Here is a 24,378-nt window from a genome sequence, read left to right on the forward strand (position 1 = left end):
CAGATTATTTTTGTACAAAAGCAATTAGACAGTTTAAATGTAAAAATTCGAGACGTTATTCTATCATATGACTCAAATCAGAATTTAAAGATTGAATTCGGTGAAATGTGCCCACAGAAACCTAAGTTTGATTCCGTCAGGTTATTGAATAATATGTTGCAAGATTACCTTGCACACGTACACACAATTATCATAATAGCCACTGACGCTTCCGTGAACGACGAAAAGGTGGGCGTAGGCATTTTCTCTATTCCGCTTGGCTGGTCATTCTCTTTGAGACTGCCAGATTTTACTCCCGTATTTGAAGCTGAGCTCTTAGCAATGATTCTAGCTTTGCGGAAACACCCTTTAAATGAATCCAGTGCGGTTATTATAACAGATTCCCTTACTGTCTGTACTGCGCTTACAGCTTCAACAAATTCACCAGCTCTAAAGACGTTTCTAACATTAGTCCCCCCCCCCCCCCCCAGCTGAATCTTGTAAAATTATTATGGGTACCAGGACACTGCGTATTACATTTAAATGAAATGGCCGATTCATTAGCGTGAGCATCCCTGAATAGACCAATAATGTCGGTCCTTCCAGTGGTGGCACAAATAACCGCAATCAGATATCGGAATTTTACAATTCGTAGAAATATCGTGGAAACTATAGCATCATGTACCGAATTTCAGCACCTAAAATTTCCGTGGAAAATTCATTGGTGTCCATCAAGACAACCGGAAGTAATAATTACAAAATTACGCTGCCGTGTCCCACCATTAAAGGAGTACTGACACAAAAATTTTCGAGCTTGTTTTTTCTGCTGTAACAAGTAGCTAATGACCCAGTAATCACGGTGCGAAACCTCATTTGCTTCAGAACGCTAGAGGTAATTATTTGGAGTCTTCTTTGCAGCGACCAGTCCAAGTTTCGGTTTCAGAGAGCTACGAGATGAGCGAAGAGGGATTGTAAACACAGTGAGCACGTGATCGCACAAAACTGACGTATTCAAGCCAGCGCGCTCGCAGGCGAGCGAGCTTCGTGTTGCTAGTTCGTCTGCTACGCCTGCACGAGCTCTGCGATGTCGTCGCCGTCCAACGTGTGGTCGCCGTCCTCGTTTTCGTCATCCAGCGGCGACTATTTCCTCCAGGCGGGAGTCGCCACCGTATTAGACGTGGCCAACCACTTTTGATTCGATCCACCACAGGCGAGCTGGCGATCGCTGGGAAGCGGTATAGGCCTAGCTCTCTGGGCGTCTGATCCGGGGCCGATGGCCCTTGCGATCCGTCCGCAGCTCGTAACAAAGCACCTATATTCGTCAACACAATCAACGTCTGCACATTTAGGACGCTCATATCTGACAGTACAATCAGTTTTGCCGACGGCGTTGGTGGCGATGAGAAAACAGGTTAGCAAGGCGAGCCGCTTCGTAGAGACGATTACTGCGGCGGCTGCGCTGACCGCTTGCGAGCCAAAATCACGCCAACGATTAACTATATCGCACGACGTTTCATAACATGCACACTTTCGACGTCACTTTACTCTAAGAGTTATCTCTTGTCAGAAACAATTGAGCCGATTTTTGTGCCGCCGTCAGCGGCGAATGAGGCCAGCGTCTAGACCAGGGAGAAAAAAAAAAAAAAAGCACCGGGACGATCGGAGCGGCGAGGAACTTGCTCGCCAGCCCCGCCCCGACGGCAGCGCAAACTCGTGACGTAGCGTTTTCTTGGTTATTTACAATCCTTCCTTGATGTCAATGTCGCGAGGTGCTGCACTTTGCGGGTGGCTGCGCGCACGTACTTTTAAAATTGATTTTAAATATTTTCTAAGCTATATTCGCGGATGATATTTTGTAGACGATGTGTGTGTGTCCGCCTAAACTGATCTCACGAGTTATCTCGATTTCAAATTTTTGTGTCAGTACTCCTTTAAACCTATATTTACACAGGGCAGGTCTGGCGATATCGCCGCTGTGTCAATTCTGCCTAGAAATATAAACCTTAGAACACTATTTTTAATATGTCGTCGGTAGAAATTACAAAGAAAAAGACTTCTTGAAACACCGCTTGTACGGTAAATTTAACATCAGAAACAGTACTCACTTTCGGTGCCTCGGTATTTGGATTTAGCCACAGGGACGTATTTGATGCCGTTTATGATTTCATTATAAAGAGAAACACTGAGAAACTAACATATATCATAAACTCATGTACGTCTGTATCCTCCATATCTCGTTGGTATTCTACCCCCAGAAACCCGTGGATCACTAGAGGCCTACTGCGCAGTATAAATAAAAAAGATAATCTTTACAAAAAAGTAAAACTCCAGCCATTTAACCTCGCCCTCAGGGCCCGTTTTAAATTGTATTGACAAACTCTCACCGACTTACAGAAACAGGCTAAAAGAACCTACTACCAAAATAAAGTGCTCGAAAATGGGAATGACTGCAGAAAGAATTGGAACGTAATAAAAGAATTTTTAAATCTAAATCTACAGGAGGCGCTTGTAACAGAATTTACGGACGGCACGAGCACTATAACTAATCCTATAGCTGTCGCCAATTCGTTTAATGAATCATTTTTCAAGAGCCCTGCATCTGTTGTCACTAACTTGCCCAGGTTGTCTCGCTCGCCTCACTCTTTTTTCCTAAAACCCACTTCACCAGATGAAGTTCTTCGCACTATATTAAGTCTGAGGACCACAGGCTGTGGCCTAGATTCGATTTATCCATCTAAAATCAAAATTGTTGCTCGCGAGTTATGTTTTGTTCTTTCTGATGTTATTAACACTGCATTTCGTACCGGCGTTTTTCCAACGAGTCTCAAACAAGGAAAAGTAACACCTGTATTTAAAAAGGGAGATCGACATGTTTTTTCTAATTATCGCAGTATTACCATCCTCCCATTTTTCAGCAAAGTAATTGAGAAGCTCATTGCTAATCGCCTAACAAACTACCTAACAAAATTTAGCCTTTTGACACCTAAGCAGTTTGGTTTTCGTGCTAACTTCTCAACCGAATTAGCGTTGATAAAACTAACTGACAGCATAAAGCAGTTTATCGATAATGGGCTATGGGCAGGGGCGGTATTTGTTGATTTAACTAAAGCTTTCGACACTATTAACCATCCCATTTTCTATGCTACACTTGAATCCCTCGGAATTTGTGGGCCTGCTTTAGCCCTTTTGAAAAGCTACCTTACTTACAGAACCAAGGTTGTTAGTTACGGAAGTGTTTTATCATCTCCAATAACAACTAACCAGGGCGTTCCACAAGGATCAATTCTGCGTCCTCTATTATTCCTTATCTACATCAATGACTTAGCATCATCACTTAATTATTCTGACTGCATCCTCTATGCTGATGATACAAGCATATTCATTAGTGATGAAGACATTAACAGTCTACTAAGAAAGTTAAACGCCCATGTCACGAATCGTGTTTCTTGGTGTAAGGATAACTTGCTAAATGTAAACCCTGTTAAAACAAAAATCATATTATTTCATTCGTCCCAAAAAAACGGTTACAATAACCCCTGAACTATACATCGACAACTGCGTCATTCCTCCCTCTAATTGTATTACTTTTCTAGGTGTTACATTAGACTCTCAACTTAAATACAACATTCACATTAATTCTCTTATTAAGAAGATTGCTTTTGGCATCCGCGTGCTCATTCGAACATGACATTTTTTTCAGCAACATATTCTAAAATCGCTTTACTATGCTTTTATTAACAGTCACCTTATTTACTGTATTTCATCATGGGGCAACACATACCCCACACACCTGACATCCCTCAATCACCTTCATAACCGGGCAGTCCGAATAATTGCCCATAGTTCATTCACCGCATCAGCGCCACCCATTTTTCGCACTCTTGAAATTCTACCATTAACCTGCACATTTCAACTCAAGCTAGGTCTTTTATTGTTTAGAAGTAGAAACTGTGACATTCCTACTGAGCTACTTCCCCCAACGCTACTTTACAATACAAATAACACGCGGTTTTCTGAAAATAATAACCTCTTGCTTCCAAAAGTAAACACTAACTACGGTAAAATGACAGCCTTCTTTTCTGAAATTTCGTTTTGGAATTCTCTGCCGTCAAATATTAAATCAAGTCGTTCGCTACACTGTTTCCGTCGGCTTCTAAAACAGTTTTTACTAACAACATACGTTAACTAACACATATATGTGTATGTGTGTGAGTATATATATATATATATATGTGTGTGTGTGTGTGTGCATATATGCGCATACATTATCGTTTATCAACTTTTTATTCTTTTTCTCAGTTTGTGTTCCTGTATCAGGTAATTGGCTGTATATACTGGAATATTATTGGCAATTGGCAGTATATACATTAAGTTTGTTGCTGTGTTGAATTGCGCACGGTTGATGTTATGTAATCATTATATTCCTATTCAATTATTCCTGTGTTTTAAATAATATATGTATTTCAAAGTAGAATTGTTGCTCTTTTCTGTGTAATCTTCAACTACCGGATGATTGATTAATTACTTCTATTTTGGTTATTTGCATTTTTCGATAATCGCAAGCCTTAGGTGATGTGATATTTTTTTATTCATTTACTTTGGTTATATTTATTTGTATTTACCCGCTATATTTACCTTAGTTGCTAATCGTATGCTCTACATTTTTATGCATGTACTAACAGGAGGTCCCCCTGACAGTTTTTACTTTGGGACCTCCTTCTGTATTACTATGTTTGTAACTGTATTAATGTATAATAATAAAATGAGTAATAAATAAAATGATTCAGTCAACAAAGCGAATCAAATTTTAAATTCCTACTTTTACAATTCTCTGAGAGCTATTTCAGTTTTAATGCATGGCATTATGATTATAAATTATGCAGTTTAGGAAAATTAATCTATCTGATCTGATTACTAAATTGCACATTAACTGTAGTTTCAGAATGCATATCTAAAAGTTCAGGTGCCCAATTCCTGGACAATCCCCCGAAGTGGGTAGGAGCCATGTGCTGAGGACATCATCATCATCATCATCATCATCATCATCATTACCTGGAAGGAGTGAGGTGGGAAATGAGAGAACACCGCTAGAAGAATAGAAGGAAGAAGCCTGCTAGGAGACTGGGCGAAGACAACAACTACCTTAAATGTGTTTAAAAATTTAGACCCTACAACGTTACAAAAAACTAATTTTCTCTTTGTTCCTGGACACTGCGGTTTATACATAAACGAAATGGCAGATTTATTAGCCACAACATCTTTAAATGGACCTGTGCTTCATATTTTACCAGATACAGCTTACATCACAGCTTCGAGATTCAGAACGTTTTGCCTACGAAATGACTTAAGCAAACTATCGCTCATCCCATCTACAGACTTTCAGCATCTCGATTTTGGCTGGAACAATCAATGGTGTCCTTCTCGGCAGTTAGAAGTTACATTCTCCAAATTACGATGTCGCATCCCGGAATTGAATTTCTATTTACATTAAGCTGGTCTGACGATGTCCCCTCTGTGCCAAAATTGTAAGGAAATTTAAGCAATAGACCACTACTTTTTATCATTCCGACGTTATTTAAACCAGAGAAAGATATTACTCGAAGCTCCACTCTGCTAAATTAGATTAAGATTAAATACACCAGTATTATTATCACTTGGTGCCTCCACCCTCGGCTATTGTCACAGAGGCGTTTGTTGCGCAGTGTTTGAATTTTTAACTGAAACAAGAAGGTTAACCTGTTAATTAGTGTAACTTTATTCTACCTATCAGATCAGTATGCACTCCACAAAAATTTGTTTCTCCAAATTTGGCAGTAACATTGTATTTTTTCTGGCCTTGATAGTAACCTCATTTTTCACCCTTCAGTTAGTCTGACAGCTTGTTGGCACACTGTTCTAGTTATACCAAATTTTCATTGTTTTTGCTTTTGCCTTCTTTTACTTTGCGTTTCTCATTGCCAAAAAGAATTTTTTTTAGCTACCTACTGCCGCCCGATTCTTGGCCTATCCCCCTCAGTGGGTGCGAGCCATGATAAAGGATCATCATCATCATCATCATCATCATGAACAACAACAACAAGGCGGTGAACCAATGGCGTTGAGCTCGAAGAGTTGAGTAGGAGGAGGACACCAGTGGCCCTGCACCAGTCCGGCTTGATCCTCCACGCCCAGCGGCTGTGCACCGCGGTCGCCAGCAAAGGCTTGGTCCAAGGACAACGGCCCCGTCCTATGCTACGGGGATAACCTCGCCCTCACCGATGACATCGCTGGACAAGCCAGGCTGATTCTATGGAAACAACTCTCATCAGAGAAGCCAGCATTCCACCGGGCCATGCGCAAGAAGCACATCGAAGCAGACATGTAAGCGCCACATTGCATGTGACTTATTAGGATGTTTCAAGAAGAAGATATCGAACTCAGTGTAACGATTCTTGCGGTTGTCTATAAATTTGACATGAACTTATCGCCGTGGTACATCATAAATGTGTTTTGCGTGATTTTGTCCTGATTCATGTCTCATGCACCGATAACCGTGACACCGACTATCTTGCTTAAAATTGGCAGCGCGCCCTCACAAGCTTGAAGATAACTACACATTTTGTTGTTGAAAAATAACGGCTTGTCGCTGCATGTGCACCTCTTTCGGTGATAGCACAGAATACCTTATCGGTCCCCTGAAAGCAACAATAGCATTGTCTGCGACAAGGATATCTTAGGTAAAATGGCGTAGCGATGAGTAAACTCCATGTGATGTCCCCACAATACAACGGAGCATTCCAGTTTCTTTCCCTGAAGCTCATCGCTCAACATAGCAAAGGTACGGTTTTCTTTCTTCGTCTTGCCGAAGGTTTTGTGTACCAAGATAGAGAAGTTGAGTTACAACCTCTGACCGCTTCGCGATTACAATATACGGATAGACACTACACGTTAGCACTCTCTGTAACAAGTCTCAAGCTTTGCATTCAAATCTAGTTCCATAAGAAACAAAGAGTGCAGTCCTTTCTTTGACTAGCTGCTGCAATTCGGTGCAAGAAGACTTGTTCGGCATTTCAGATGACGTTCTGAACACGACGTGAACCGTCCAGTAACAAATTCCTAATCATCGAGCATGCAGGTGTCCCAAACGCTTAATTACCAATTAACAGTTTTGTATAATTATTATGAATATCCTGGTTGCTTCTACGTTCCACATCCCCGTTCGGCTAGATATATAATTAGCAGGTGACTTGCTCCAACAGTAGTCTTGTTTTTTTACATCATGATTGAAATGTAATGCGGCCATGTAATGCGTAGGATGGATTACTGGTGGACCGTTAGAGTTACAGGATGGATACCAAGAGAAGAGAAGCGCAATCAAGGACGGCGGAAAACTAGGTGGGGCGATGAAGTTAGGAAATTTGCAGGCGCAAGTAGGAATCAGCTAGCGCAAGACAGGGGTAATTGCCGATCACAGGGAGAGGCCTTCGTCCTGCAATGGACATAATATATGCTGCTGATGATGATGAGTATTTGCATATAATATCGATCTTTCACAGTATCGATTATTCCTACAATATTCAGAAAATTATAGGTTATTGGTTATGTACAGTGTGCCCTAATGACAAAAATCCAAAATTGCCCAGGCACGTCACATGCAGTTCTGGCAAATTTCAAAGATAACATGCATTGTTGCCGTATCCACGATGGACCGCAGTTGTCATGTGTCATTGTAGACGCCGAATCCACATATACACAAGAGCAGACTTGTAGGTTAGGAATTACAAATAAATAATTGTTGATAATTGTGTAATGTGCCGTTTCTTCTGCCATAGTCATAGAGAATTATACTTCGTCCTCTTCTCTGCCCTGTTCTTTCTGCTCGTTCACGAAGTCTGTCTTCCTCCTTTTCTGATCCTTACACAGCCCCCCCCCCCCCCCCCCCCCCCCCCCCCCCCCTTGAGCGTCAACCCTCCTGAGTTGACAAGGCACCACGTTGTCAATTGATGCCTTCTCAGTCGTGTTTTGTGCTCCACTGTACCAAACTGTTTTCAAGACTCCTTGTTTCCTGGCTCTTCAGCACAATATAAGGAACCGTGAAAGTAGCTTTTGAGCCTTTCACACCTTTCGAACCAGGATAAAATCTCCTACTTTGTTGTCGGGTACCTTTGTGGAGTGAGCACGGTCGTTGTTATGCTTCATGGCGACCTTAAATTTCTCGTTCTCTTCTACTGATTTCTTGTGTTCTTGGAGGTTTTGCACGTTTGCAAGACAAAGGAGGTGATCAGCCGGAAACCACTTCGATTTCCCATGGTAAGCAAAATATGAACTGCATCCCGAAGCGGTTGCATGAGAGTTGTTATGGTGATTAAAAGCCGCTTCAAGAGCACACTTCCAACCACCTTGACATTTTGGATACAGTGTGATAAACATCTCTATATCTCTTATCGCTCTCTCGGTCAACCCGTTGGCTTCAGGATGATATGGTGCAGCAAAACGAAGTTCTATATATCGTTGTGCAGTCCATTGTTTCAAACGCTAGCTTCTGAAAGCAGGACCATCGTCAGTCACAATCAATTTGATATTTTTGAACTTTCACGACTGAGTAGCGATATGACGCTGTTGGCATCTTCTTTTCCCGCCCTACATGCCACCATTCTCGTGCATTCGTCGATGGTGAAAAGAAATGCTCGTGTAGGTCTCACTCCCTCCCCTTTTTTCTTGAGCTCCGCGAAATCAAGGTGCACAGCTTCAAAATGCTTGCTTGAATACCTTGTTAGGATCATTGCGCTCCTGCGAGGCTTGAATTTTGCATAGCTGATTTGGCATTGGTGACAAGTTCTGATATATTCGGATATATCCTGCTTCATTGTGCGCCAGAAGAATCTTTGTTGATGTATACCAGTATGTCCTCCAGAAACCGTCGTGGCCACCAGAATCTCGGGAGTCGTGGTAAAGCTGCAAGATTATTGAGACGCTCGTGTTAGGAATGAGCAGTTTACCATTCTTGAAAGCCATATCTGCCGTGCCATCCCAAAAAAGTTGGTTGACATACCTCTCGGCATTCGGAGTTATCAGTAGCCTTGACATTGCGTCGGTGTCAGGCCGCTTCTCCCCTGACCTGTGAGCAACGTCGAACGCGACTTGCTGTATTTCGCTGAGCACCTGGCGAGTCTTCCTTTCGGTTCTGAAAGGCTTAGTAAATAGGTCAAGGCTTGATCGTTCGTGAATAATTGGAAGTGTCTTCCTTCAAGGTACGTTTTGAAGTACCTAAGTGCCAGGACTACAGCTAGGGCTTCTTTTTTAGTAGTCGGGTAGTTTGTCTCTGCATTGAATGTGTACGAGTAGTACCCAATGCCTTTAGGTCATCTTTTGGCGGGCTCGTTCTCGTCCCTTTGGTATAGTACCGTGCCTGTCAAGTAATGTGACGCGTCAGTGTTTAGTTCTAACGGCTTTGTGAAATCTGGAATAGTGAGCACAGGGTCAGATGATATTACGCTGACGAGTTCCTTATATGTTTTCTCACACTCCTCCGTCCGCACAAATGGAGCATCCTTTTACGTTAGCAATGTAAGGGACTTCATCTTTAAAGCGTAGTCTTTGATAAATGCTCTGAAATGTCCTGCCAGGCCCAAGAACACGCGGAGCAAGTTTACATCATATGGTTTCGTCTGCTGAGATATGGACTTAACAGATTCTTCTTTTGTGCTCTTTGTATGTCCGTCGAAGAATCTCCCTAAGAAAACCACAGAATTCCTGATGAATTCGCTTTTCTTCATGTTGATCTTCAGTCCGGCTTCACATAGTGCATTTAACACCTTGGACAAGTGAGAGCAGTGTTCTCCTTGTGTTTTCGAGCAAACAATGATGTCATCCACTTAGATGTTGCAGAAGTTACCTGTGAAATCATGAAGCACGTCGTTCATCATTCTTTGGAACCATGCTCCGGAACTCTTCCACCCGAATGGTAAAGACATTGAAAGGAGTGACAAAAGCTGTGAAGGGCTTGAACTCTTCCTGGAGTGGAACTGCCAGTATTCCTTGCAAAGATCGATGCGGGAAAACCAGGAAGAGCCTCCTGTTTTGTCGATTATGTCATCGAATCTTGGCATTGGATAAGGAAATAAATCCGTCCAATGGTTCACGAGCCTGTAGTCAGTAGACATTCTAAATGTCCCGTCGTCTTTGGGCACTATAGTAATAGGCGACGCAAACGAAGATGTAGAAGCCCGAATAATCCCAGCGTCGAGCAAACCATGCAATTCTTGCTTCAGCCATTTGTTTTGTTCGTAGGACATGCCGTATGGTTTCTTCTGGGCAACAGTAGTGTCACTAAGATTGAAAGGCACCATTGGGACCTTTGCCGCTGGTGGATACAGTCCAAAGCATATTATTTCTGGATACTTGTTCGGCACCTCTTCGCTTGCAGCTACCAACTCCATCAGCGGTATGTCTTGTTTCAACCGAGTGCTCCACTTCTACATCATCGCGCCGCGATATATTTATTTTCATCCTCTTCATCTCAGGATGAGCCAAGAGAAAACTGTGTGTGGCTTCCTGTACAATGAGTGCCTCGACATCCATCTTGGTGCCTTGATATCCAACGCTTACCCTAGCCCATCTATGAAGTATTCGAGAACTGCTATCATAGCTGCGCACGCTAACAGCCTTGCCTATGAATGTCTTTTCCGGAGAAATCAGTTGGACGCTGACAATACTGACCGACGCCCCGGTGTCAACTAAGACTGCAGTTGGCCTTCCGTTGACGGTCAGTCGGACATAAATCAAACCTAACTTTTCCAAATGAACTATTTCTTTCAGTGCTGCCGGGTAGAATAGAGCGCCCGGATTTTCCCTGTTGCTTTGCTCGTGATTCTCATTCAAGGCTGATTCTTGTACTGGGGTGTGGCCACAAGAACCGTTGCAGCAAGAGCACCTCGGGTCACACGTTATGCTTGTAGTGGATGATTGGCCATTGGTGTTACTTGTCAGGTGGTAGGGTGAACACATTGCTGGAAATATTCTTCAGAAAATACAACAGTTGCTCTAGCATCGCGTGTGGTCTAGGAAGAACTTCCCGCTGAGACGTCTTCGTCATCCCATGAATTATCAGCGCGACTACAGATTATTCAGATAGGTTCGGATCGGCAAGTTGCAATAGTCGTTTTTCAAAGTAGTAGCCGATAGCGGTTCCTTCTCGATGCTCGAAAGAAATAGCCTTGTCCCAACATTCAACAGAATTCTGGTCAAATGCACGAACGAAACAGTTTTTCCATTCGACCCATGGCTCCGATGCATAGCTTGGTATCCTTAAATCGAACCACTTCCTAGTGTTTCCAGTAAGAAAATGACGCATACTGTTGATGCGATCGCAGTCATCATTCCACTTATTCTGCGAGCATGGATTATCAAAAAACTGAAGCCAGATCGAGGGTCTCGTTGCGTATCGTCAAAAAAAAAATCAGGAACAACCATTTCTCGCGTGGCATGCCTTGGGGAGTTGCACGCCGACGTTAAAACCCTCAACAGCTGTTCACTTTGTTGCGTTTGCTGCTCCTGCATACGCAAAAGGTGTTGCACAACTAGGCTAACTCCTTGCTCCGTGCTTATCACTGCGTCGTGGCTACTTGATCTGCGGACCCACTGTTCAAACTCGGTCGCCTGCAGATCAACTCTGCACTCTTGCAGCTTATTTCTTCAAGGGTGATGTTAGCCTTGTGAGCTAAGAACGTCAAGAAGTACGGTGTGCCGATCTGTTCTGGAAGGTGGATGGCAACGCCTCCGTCTTCCTGGCATGTCTTGGCGAGTAATGACCGTCTTCGCGTCGGGTGATCATGAACAACATCGACAAAGTGTGCGAGTGCGCCAAAATGTAATGTTCCGTTCGATGATGATGATGATCCTTCATCATGGCTCGCACCCACTGAGGGGGATAGGCCAGGAATCTGGCGGCAGTAGGTACCTAAATGTTCCGTTTATTCTGTCATAGTCATTGAAAATTATACTTCGTCCTCTTCACTGCCCTGTTCTTTCTTCTCGTTCACGAAGTCCGTCTTCATCCTTTTATGATCGTTACAAATTAATTACATAATTTGGTTGTGTCGTAATTGATCGATCACCCTTTTTTACTAGGGAATGCTCAGTAAAACGACTACATTTTTCTCTACCCAATTACATGCAACCAGTCGGTTTATCGATGAGACAAGTTGTAATAGGCGACGCAGCGTTGAGAATTTCAATTTGGCCGTAACTGTAATGAAAAGACTGTGGTCGTGCAACGCAGCAACCTCGCGGATGCGCATGTTCGGACGGACAAACCCGGACGTTAAGTATTTCTTTCATCTTCCCGCTCCACCAGCTGTTTGGCCACGAATGGTGCTCCTATGGCGTCACGTTGATAGCCGCATCAGACGATCTTAAGCGAAAAGCTCTTCGGGACGATTCCTTCATTGTAAATCGGACGTACCGGGAGGTGAAGGAAACACTAAAGGATGATGGTAGAAGTTATAGTCGTGAGCATAACTCAGCCAAAATGACAATGACTCAGCGAAAAATACCAACACTAAAAAACTGATGGAATGTCTTCGGATGTGGTACTAAGTGCAGGAAAAGGCTAAAGGTTGATGGTCGAAGTCATTGTCATGAGAATGACTAAGGCTTTCGCCTTATAGGTCTCATAGGCATAGCTAAAGGGACTCCTGAGGACTTATGACATAAATGTCATGACATCTGTGTCATGTAGGTCATGAAACAGCCGCTTACGTCTTGGTGCTCTGTAGGTAGCTTGGTAACTATTGGCTAACTTGGCAGGCTCCCGGCACATTGCTTCACATAACATCGATTCCCACAGGGCATGCTATCTGCCGGCTTTTTTTCATTGCATTTGATAAATTATGCCAAGTATGGCCACAAAACTTGGCCGCAAGCAATCCTGGGCGCCACACCAGCCGCATTGTTGAAATCGCAATCATGTGAAATGTGCCCTCTAAAAATCGCATTGCGACGCGTGCGACTGCGCCGATTTTCGTCGCTCCAGTCGCAGCAAGTGACACAGCCTTTAGAAATTGTGTCGAAGCTTAGACGCTGCGCGTTAAAAACAAACCGACCGAAGCCGCGGCTATGTAGCCGGCTTGAAGCCAACCGCAATAAATTAAAGCCGGCTACAGAGCAGCGGCTTCAGTAGGCTTGTTTTTAACGCGTAGCGTCTCTTCGACACCATTTTTAATGCGTTGATTTTTCATTTCCTAAAAGAAAAACCACTTCAATGTGTATACTAAATAAGTGAACGCTGCGGGTCACGGTTATGTGCATATATTTTGCTGCAAATAGGCATGAGGTTTTCTTTGCACTGCATCTTGTTGGCGTGTATGACCCCATGCCACCAGTGCTAGTAGCTTGGTTCGTTGGTTTTGGCCGGGCGGTTGAATCAGATTTGGCCGGGCGGTTGAAATAAGTGACAGGCAGACAAAGTCTGTCGCGTTTAGGTAGCCCAAGAAAGACTATATTCTTTACTAACATTATTAATATTGTCCGACGGCAGGATTCGAACACAAGAAATCTGGAAGAGAAGCCCAATGTTGAAACCATTAAACAACGGACGAACGGCTCGACACTCGACATAAACCACCCTTATGAATTTATCACAGGAAAGCCAGTCCATTCAGACGCTTGGCGCTTTTCGGTTTGGCCACCTCGCCAAGCTGAACCGTTGTAATTAGTAGCGAATGTGTCTGTTTGCAGCGTTAGCATGATCACCAGGTTACTTCACACCCTGTCATTTTTCACCAAGTAAAAGTAAGAACAGCATTTAAAGAGAAAGCAGCCTTGGCATGGTTACTTGCACGAAAGGGATGCGACCAAGTTCACATTATTTTACGGGCCAAAATATAAAGTGTTTCACTTAACCGATTAGGGACCACCGTACTTTTATAAGTACACCACCTTTTTCATTTGTAAATAATTTAAGAAAAAATATACTGTGTTTCTTAGTACGCCATTTTGCTAAGAAGAATCCTGCCAAGACGACGTCGTTGTAGATTTTTGTCAGCTGCAGGATGTATTTGATTTATGTTTCGCCAAACTTGTAGAAGTGCAGAACATAGCCGGTGCTGCCGTACATGCACCTTCTTTATACTTTATTAAGCATATCAAATGCTTCACGAACCTCAGGTCTGTGTGAAAGTTTTAGAAAAGAATGACGTAAACGATGAATGCATGGCGTTACACGTACATTACATATTTATAGCGTCGCAAGAAAATGAATATAGGTGTACTTTGTAAAGTACGCTGGGCCTACGTGTCTGCTAGAGGGGTGTGCTTGTTCTCGAAGCACACACGGTGGCTTTTTTGCCATTATTTTTTGCTGACTATTTTTAAATATATTTTGCTGACTAGAAACACTTCAGAGACCATCGCGGGTAAAAAATAATATTAAGGATTACATCAAGATTGCTATTATTCCTCCTAGTTCCTTTTTTGCTGCCGAGAAAGATGACGTTCTTATCTTCACAGTCAATGAAATAGCAAGCCGTGTTGCGTTAAATTTAGATGAATAAAAAGCCAGTTGGATATCCTATGAACATTATTTAAAACGGTGGATAATTTATGCAGGATTTTGTTACAAATTGAAAAATAGGTGGGAGGAAACAGAAAACAACAAGGACTATCTATATTTGTCTGCCAATTGAGATGAGTTATGCAATTGAAAGTAGAGCAACCCGCATTGAGGAACCAGACGTAGATCCCATATCTTGAAAGGTTCGAAAATTCTAACGAAATAGTTGCCGACCAAATCATATATCAGGACTGAAATGCAAGAACCGACTGTTATTGGAGGAGATGCCACTAGTCTTTGAATGTTTCAACTACCACTCAACTAAAGGGGGGCTGAATGCTTTAGTCTTGAAAACCTGCTTTCATCGTAAGACATCACGTGTAGATCTGCATCAATAATATATTTTCATCGCACGCGCCTCTGAAAGCAACACCAATGTCCTTCCCCGCGAAATTATGTGACACATTTGAATAGTAAAAACACCTCCCAGCAAACAATATTTCCCACTAAAATGATCATTTTGCTACCAGAAGCTTATTAGGCTTACGCAAAGTTTGTATGACTCTTCGTCGCTGCAAGCCTTTTCGTTTTTTGAAGCTCCAAAATATAGCATTTACATTTGGTAACCTACATCAGGTGTTGCTCCCATAAAGGCCCAGCGCGCTTTATAAAGTACACTATCGTAGCGTTTCAAAGAATAAAGCGGCACTCATGAAACTTTCACAATGTATTTACAGTGTGAAAATATCAACTCACACAACAAATCTGCAAAATGTAACGGGTAGATTTTTGTTAGTCGTTAATGGGTTAGGAAAACAGTGGCTGCTACCTTGCGGTAAGCCCACAATGTGGCACTAAAAAAGGTATATGTAGTAATAGCCGACATCAACGCTGTGTTATGACGCCCTGACGGCTAGCGACTGCCACTGCACACGTGACTATTTTCGCTTTATTGTGCAACAGAATCGAACTACTAGAGTGACACATTTCGATCGAGAGGCAAAGTAATTTTTTTTTCGCAGTGATGTCAGAACGACCTCACACCTGCCGTCGTGGCATAGCGGCTTTGTCACTGCGCTGCTAAACCCGAAGGCGCGCAATCAAATCCTGGTCGCACCGGCCGTATTTCGATGCAGGCCAAAAGGAACAACCCCCGTGAACCGTGCAATCGGTGCCGGTTAAAAACCCATGTGGGTCAAAATTATTCCGGTTGCTACGTGCCTTATAATCATATTGTGGTTTGGGGACGCAGAACCCAAGTAATATTTTGGAAATTTTAGACAACATAACAAAAGTGCTCCCCGGGCAAAGTTAAGACTGGCTGCGGATCAATTAAGCAACAGTCATATACATTGAAGTTTGCACCGCGATTCTTCGCTGCTGGTGATCTCAGCTAGTTCCATCCGAATATATCGCCGCCACTGCCGTAAATAATAACACATATTGAGCCAGTGCCACATTTTTTTGACACTCACACAATTATAAGCCTTTGATCAAGTGTACCCGCCATATGATATGAGTGCTATGTATATATATATATATATATATATATATATATATATATATATATATATATATATTTCTACTGCTACCTATTCTTCACGCCAATTCATGTTTTGTGGTATCGCAAAGTATGCAAAATCACCAAAGCATCGCAACAAAATTGCTGAAGTGCGGCATTCACGTCTCGCTGCGACGAGTTTCTTTGTTTAGAATGATGCAATCACATTTTTGCAGTGCGACTAAAACACAGAACGGCAGAAAAATTGAAATGGTTTGTGGCAAACGGATAGTGTGACATTCACATATCGCGTGCATGGCCCCTGCATTCACTAATCTTAGTACAGCACAAGGACTACATTGCGGACCTCATTGCTTAACTGATTGGTGAATTTATACCACTTTATTACATTTTCGGCCTTCACATACAACTTGTACTACGTTGATATTATACATCTTTCTCGGTATGTTCACTAAATCGTCATATATGGCCGACATTTCTGTAGTTCCCCCATACATCGTGGAAGTGTTTGTCTGCATACACGTGTTCGCACACGTTCAGAAGTTCCAGTGAAGGCTTATTATTGCGAAGACCTCATTTTGACATGGGAAGATTTTTGGTTCCCTGATACGCGTGACAGACCATCCAGGTGACCTCATCGGCCCGAAAAAGTTTTCACCAATCACGAAGGGCTCCTGGCGGCAAATGAGAATGTTCAGAATGGAATAGTGTTCTTTTTTACGACACCCATTACTCTGTCATTAATGAAACTACGGCATCGTAAGTGAGCTCTGTGGGCATCATATGTTAGCATGGACTTTCAGTGTAGTCCTTGAGAAATGCACCGATGACTGCGTGGTATAAACGTACAATCTCCATCATGCTGCCTCAATTGTAAAGTTTGGATTGGTAGTACGGCTGCTGTTAAAGACACATCCCCACATCGCTTCTTTCTTCGTGACGCCTGGATTCAAGAATTGAAGCTATCATCGCACCGGCTTTACATCTGTTGTTACGACTGTTGTGGTGGCCACGCGCATGTTTCAGCACAGCACTCGCGTTCTTTGGACTGCATAGCAAAGTCGGCCCTCTTAATGTTTCTTTTTTTTTTTTGGGGGGGGGGGGAGGGTTGCATTAGACTTATAACGGAAAGACAGTATTAATAAACAGATGTAATTGCATGGCGCAGGTTAACACTGCACAAGTCTCGTAAAACGAGTGAAGTGCACGAAAGAGAACGTCACAACTTCTGCAGTATTCACTGAATAAATCGTTATTTGCGGGGATGTAACCAGCCATTGCAGAATATGCAGAATATGCAGAATGAATATGCAGAAGACAAAGATAATGTTCAATAGCCTGGCAAGGGAACAAGAATTCAGGATCGCCCGTCAGCCTCTAGAATCTGTAAAGGAATATGTTTATCTAGGTCAATTACTCACAGGGGACCCTGATCATGAGAAAGAAATTTACAGAAGAATAAAATTGGGTTGGAGTGCATACGGCAGGCATTGCCAAATCCTGACTGGGAGCTTACCACTGTCGTTGAAAAGAAAAGTGTACAATCATTGCATTCTACCGGTGCTAACATATGGGGCAGAAACTTGGAGGTTAACAAAGAAGCTCGAGAACAAGTTAAGGACCGCAGAAAAGAGCGATGGAACGAAAAATCTTAGGAGTAACGTTAAGAGACAGGAAGAGAGCGGTGTGGGTCAGAGAACAAACGGGGGTAGACGATATTCTAGTTGACATTAAGCGGAAGAAATGGAGCTGGGCAGGCCATGTAATGCGTAGGATGGATAACCGGTGGACCATTAGGGTTACAGAATGGATACCAAGAGAAGGGAAGCGCAGTCGAGGACGGCAGAAAGTCAGGTGGGATGATGAGGTTAGGAAATTCGCAGGCGCAAGTTGGAATACGCTAGCGCAAGACAGGGGTAATTGGAGATCGCAGGGAGAGGCCTTCGTCCTGCAGTGGACATAAATATAGGCTGATGATGATGATGATGATGATGATGATGATGAACCAGCCATTTATTAAATTAATTACTTCAAGGTGCGTGTTTAACACACTGAATTGGAGCAGGTCAGCGCTCAGAGGTGGAACAGATTGGATAGTAGCGGTAGCCGTATGGCCACCAACGGAGGTTAAGGAATGCTTGAAGCGGTCACTAGCTTACCAACGGCAGCCTTTGTCCGTTACTGCTCTTCTCATCCGCAATGTCGTTCTTGCGCACCACAGCTGGCGACCCAGATGTGACTGCCGAGACTGCAACAGCGCAAACCAACGTCAGTGTCTATTGGTGTCTTGCATAATAATTTGTCTACAGTTAACTGTCCTGGCGCACTACCGCATGCAACTCCGTTAAACACATTGTGGCACATAGTGGTGACAAACATCGCAGAACTTGCGGGAGTCGTGGGATCCCAACTAAGGCGGTATTAGTAAATGATTGAGCAGCCATAATTCATCAATTACAACGTGGAAGTTATAGCAAATCCTTTAAATAAGAATTTTGTTCCTGATAACGGCACAATTACTGATGTCGACCGGCGTGAACACTGTATAGCAAGAAATAGAACTTCTCCATATTTCTGAGGTTTAAATAATGTATTCGCTGAAACACCACTTATCCGGCGCAGGGACGACTATTCGCTGTAATCAAGTTGTGCTCAAGGGCTGCGTCATCAATGACAAGATATGTAAGGTAAATTCATTAAGTTCTTGGGTCACACATGCCAACACCACGATCAGATTAAGAGGCACGCCGTAGTGGGGGACTCCGTGTTTTAGTTTCGACACCCTGTAGTTCTTCAACGCGCGCCGAATGCACGGAACACAGGTCATTTGGCATATCGCCTCCATCGAAACGCGGCCACTGCGCTTGAATTATGATCCCGCGGCCTCTTGGTTAGCAGGGCAAAGCCACAGGTACTAAGTCAGCATTGAGGGCGTCTATGTCGGTGCTCCGCGTGATTGTTCCTGCTATATCTCACAACATTTGTCATCCCTTGCTTATTCAGCGGGCTGCGTTCGGTGTGAAAGCAAATTACGTCGTGCGGCTGTAGTTATGATGTACTGTGTTCAGGCAACGCCGGTTCACCCACGGGTTGGTGCAAGAATACAGCCTTGCCTCCTTTCTCTCTTCTCCGTTATCCGTTTCATCCCTTCCTTCGTATCGTTCATTTCTATGTTTGTCCCCTCCTTTCTGAAGAGCAGGCAGGTGTTGTGCCCCTTCTGGTGGCAGTTGCCAGCCTTGCTCCTCGCTTTCTCTTTCCTGTGTATATGTTTACATATCAAATTATAATAACAACAACAACAACAATAATAATAATAATAATAATAATAATAATAATAATAATAATAATAATAATAATAATAATAATAATAATAATAATAATAATAATAATAATAATAATAATAATAATAATAATAATAATAATAATAATAATCACTGCATTTTACAACGAATAACGCATCATTTGGCGGTGGTTCACTGCATTCTAGTTGTTATTGTTCGCACACTTTCCTTTGCTTTGCACGCTTTCCTTTGTCCAAAGGCCTGCAGGCAGAGGGGTTACACCTTGGAAAAAAACATATCTTCATTAATACAGCACACTTGGTCACAAGAAAATCGATTCCACTTTGTTACAGATAATTAGAGCAGAAAAGGAATTATCATGGTATTCGTGCTATTCCGGTTCCCCAAATTTAAGGTCATGATCGGTTCCTTTAGATATATAGTGGGGTAGTTTATGGTAAGTGTCTCTGTTAATTGCAGTTTCGTTATTATATATTTGGAATAACAACTTCAAATGCGGTTTTCTTCGGCGAGAGGAGAGCGCTTCCCATTCTAGCTTCGCCTTTTATTTCAGTGCAGCTCTCCCCTCGCTTGTACCACCCCATAACAACCCTTGCCGCTCTATTCTATATTCTCTCGATTTGGTCTGTCATTTCCTGGTGAGAGTCCTAAACACAACACGCATACTCCAAGGTTCGACGAACAAATGAAATATAAGCAGTGTTTTTTAGGGTTGAGTGTGAGACTTTCAGATTTCGTTGAATAAACTTTGCGCTCTGAAAGCTTTTGCAACTACATTATTCACATGCGCATTCCAGGAACAGTCACTCTAAAACGTCACACCGAAATATTTATACATGCTGGTTGGTAGCATCAATACTAAAAAAAATAGGTTTCTATTTTTTTCTTGATTTTCGTGAAGTACACATCAACAAACTTTTTTTTGCCTTTACTTACGTTTTCCACTTCTCACATCATGAGACAATTTTAGTAAGGTCAGTCTGCAAATCAATAGAATCCTGTTCATTTGTTATTCTTCTGTACACGACACAGTCGTCGGCAAACAAACGAAAACATGCAGATATCCCGGCCGGAATGTCGCTAATATAAACTAAAGATAATAGCCGCCCTAAAATGGACCCCTGAGGAACACCCGATGTGACCTCGACCCAAGGGGAAGTAGTACGGTTCAGTGCAACACAATGTTCAACGCTTCGACAAGTAATTGGCCATCTAATTGAGCACTTTCTGATCGAAATTTGCCCTATGAAGCAGGAATGGGTGGCAAACACTGTCGAACGTCTTTCTAAAATCTAAAAAGTGCGCAGTCTATTTGCCCGTTATCATCCACCTCAGATACTATGTCATGGTAGAACTCGATCAATTGTGTTGTGCAGGATAGTCCCACGTGAAAACCATATTGATTATGAGTTAACGTCTTATGTTAACAGTCTATGTTATATGTTTGTATAAAATATGCTCTAATATTTTACACGAGATGGATGGTAAAGAAATGTGCCTATAATTGTTTACGTCGTTTTTTTTTTAACCACCCTTAGAAACGGGAACTACATGGACCATTTTCCAGTCATGAGGCAACATTCCAGTAGAAAGAGATTTGGTATATAGTAGATAAAGGTGGAATGCGATTGGCCAGGCGCAGTATTTCAATATGCAGGGAGAAATATTGTCTGGACCAGGGACCTTGCTTTCATCTATACTTTTTAACAATGATTAGATACCATTCACACTGAGTTCGACCGCTGGCATTAACGGCTCAGCCCTCACACATACTTTCTCGAAGCTTTTTATGGGTTTTATTCATAAAACTCGCAAAGAACTTTGCCATTTCGGCAACAAACGCCGGCGGACATCGAAACAACGATGAAATTGAGCCAACGGCTGCTACTGCAGTAAAATATTGCGAAGTGGCTATGATAAGCCAAGGTGCCTCTCATATTATACTGTGATGCGTTGTGGCCCTAAACCTCACGAGTTTGGTTATCCTAGTGGGGGCAGTGGCGAAGATTCAGACGTGCGAGCGCTTTTTTGGCCACCCCTCGTGCATTCTATCGACGTTCGTATATAACCGCTAATACGCTCTTCAGTTGGCCTGTCTCGGTGCCTTTGATATGCCCTTTAGCGAACTGCATATGCACGCACATATAATGTCTAGATTTATTGTTTAAATGCACACAGAGGTGTGCCCACTCGCGCTGCTTTGTCTGCCGTAATTGCGTGAATTCGCTGAGTCGTGCTCATTGATCTTTGCTGAGTCATGGGCTGTTCGTGTAAGGAAAAGCTTTTTTTTCCTCTGCTCTATCGCGTACGTAAGCGTAAGGTGAGGACATGGTCTGACGTCACTATAATGACTAAGGCCGCCGTCTGGGACGGCGTAACGGAAAAGACGCAGTGAAGAACAAGTACAACTAACTCAGTTGTGATAATTTAACTGATATGGCAAAATAAAACGGTGGAGTCGTTTGCTACGTTGACATCTTTACCTTGTAAAGTTTCACGTGCGCACTTACAGTAAGCGTTCCTGAGAAAGTGCATTTTACCTCTGAGTTTAGTAGTCTCTCCTTACATGCTTCGATTTCGGCAAGAAGCAGCGCTACGGAGACATCTGCACCGGCTTGCAGCCGTAGTTTGTATTCACCACAGCTACACTCGCATGGCATGCGGATTTTACAGGTACTACAATCATTCGACAATCTAAGCTCTTCCATTTTTCGTCCAACAGTAATGCTTAGAAGCCGGCAGTGTAAGCCTCTAATTACAATTTGTCTTAATAGGAAATGTAAAAGCGCCAATATTTGCCCTTTATTTTTGGTCTAAATGAAAGATATGAATGTTTAGCCTCGCGCATCTTGTTGAGTGTAATTTGTTTCGAATGAACTCGAAACGATCGCGAGAAGGTCACCTTTATAAATTAAAGATGAATGTGAATCTTTTATTTCTTCTGAGAATGATGCCTTGATAATTTTATTCTAGGCTTTCTAGATAACAGGGGTGCGAAAATCTCATTATTAATGCAAAAATATGTCGGGCGACGCCTTATAACGAAAACAGGGGGTGCTAGGAGGGTGAAAGTTTTACTGACACGAAATAAATTTGTCATGATCAGATATATTCCACTGTTGCCCGATATTTATAATAAGTCAGCGGTACTAAACGAAGAACGCTTATCAGACAAAGGAGTGTCGCGGCACCGCCTTGTTCACCCACCACCTTCGCGCCGCTGGTATCAATGCAAGGCGCTAAACTCGTTCAGCAGAAAACGTCGTTCCAAACAGGATGTCATTTTTTTTTACTGCAAGAATGCTGTGAGCTCGAAATTTGGTTTGCCCTGTTCCTCTGTCAATTCTGTCACGCTATTTACGACTGCTGTCGTCATGGATGACAAACAATGAATATTTTTTCGTCGTTAGGCAACCTCATCATCCCCAGCATCTTCATATCCACAGCGTGGCAAACAAAATAAAACGACACTACAACTGGCTCGACTTGGATTCGAAACCATGCCAGCAATGTAATATGCATTTGTGAGACGAGCGCGCTAAGCGCACAGATATCGCCCAACAACGGGTGCTAAGCAATTCGGGCAAGATTTCTGAGTCACATACAGACTCTGGGAGCAGTGGCATATGGGCATGTATTTCGGTGGTCATAACGAGCAATACTGCAGTGGATGTGGATTACGTTATGTGCATCACGTAAAAAGTGGTCATAACAATATGAATTTATGTTGGCGAGCGATTCTGCAATGTCATGTTCATATAACCACCATTCAGCGGAACAAAGATGCCTACATGACAGCGATCATGGCTGATAAATGGCTCAAACATGGCTGATACCCACGATAAATAATGCGTCGAGAATAAGCTGCTTAGTTGAAAACAACGTCGGAAGCATTGACAACGTCAATCGCAACCACGACGTCAGAGCGACGACAGCACGTGGTTTACACAATAAGTCCCATTGCTCATAGACTCCAAGTGCTTATAGTAGGTACTACAAATTTACAGAAAAAATGAAATTGCTCAAATCTTGTAGGTGACAATGCGCCATTTTGTTCGTGACATCAGTTGCAGAAGCTCAGCTTCGGAGCCTATTCGAAAGTTCCAGGTGGAACAATCAAAACAAGTCATCGTGCCTTAAAAGCATGAAGCTTTTAAGACAACAGCTGCATCCTCCCCTGCTGCGTAAATATTGACTTACACAAAAACTGAATGCAAAAAATGGTGTAAGAAGACTTGAAATTTGTTAGCCATATTAGGTACCACGCTGCAGTCACGTCAAATCATGTAGGTGCTTCGAGGTTGTCCTACTGCACAACGCAAACAAATAAATGGGACTTTCACCAAAGGCAAACCAAAATAATCAAATAGCAGTAGTAGGAAGATTATCCAAATAAACTATGTTTAAATGCTAAAATATTCAACTGCCGAAAAAAAAAGAGTAGCATGAGAATTTGGTCAAACAATTGTAAAGAAGTGTACTTCTAAATTTGTGTTTTACCTCAGTAAATATAACCAGCTTAGACAAAGGGGATCCCACAATTCTGAAGTCTGTCCATCTACGTAGTTGGATTTTCGCAACCTTCAATACTTTGTCATACAGAATGAAGGTTGCGCACATCACAAAAAATGAAAGGTCAGAACTTATCTATATAACACGCCCCATTCTGGATTATCACAATATAATTACCGTTCAAAGGTAATTATACATTTCATAGCTTTTTATTGTTGCTTTGAATATTTATTTTCTGCACAACCCATCCCTCTACCTTAAAGAACCGTTCTAACCACAGGGGTCTCTTCCAGTTCAGCGTAATGGGCGAACACAATTAATTGTTAAATATGCAGTAATATGCAGTAATACTCGTCTTCACTGCAGGAGAATGCTGCTGTCGCAGTAAATGAGGTCAGATCCGAAGAAATAGCTGCAGTACGCTGTGCTTTTTTATGGCGATAGCAATAAAATGGACACTTCAGACGCATTACTGCCATCGCCGTGAGGTTCCGTATGAAGTCCACGGGTGATTGTCGTCGCGCGGCGTATGC

At 42.6% G+C, this 24,378-nt stretch overlaps 2 protein-coding genes across 2 annotated transcripts in view; both read left to right on the forward strand.

The window, feature by feature from the left end:
- Positions 1-24,378, forward strand: part of LOC119445743 (monocarboxylate transporter 12-like) — a 438,947-nt gene that overhangs the window by 130,715 nt on the left and 283,854 nt on the right. The window lies entirely within an intron of this gene.
- The window catches only part of LOC119445739 (monocarboxylate transporter 5), a 37,277-nt gene continuing 19,496 nt past the window's right edge, over positions 6,598-24,378 (forward strand). Inside the window, exon 1 of the mRNA XM_037710026.2 lies at positions 6,598-6,796. The gene's annotated coding sequence lies outside the window, so the exon portion shown is untranslated. The remainder of the gene's footprint in view (positions 6,797-24,378) is intronic.

This window comes from Dermacentor silvarum, chromosome 3 (assembly GCF_013339745.2).
Source record: "Dermacentor silvarum isolate Dsil-2018 chromosome 3, BIME_Dsil_1.4, whole genome shotgun sequence".
Taxonomy (NCBI): Eukaryota; Metazoa; Arthropoda; class Arachnida; order Ixodida; family Ixodidae; genus Dermacentor; species Dermacentor silvarum.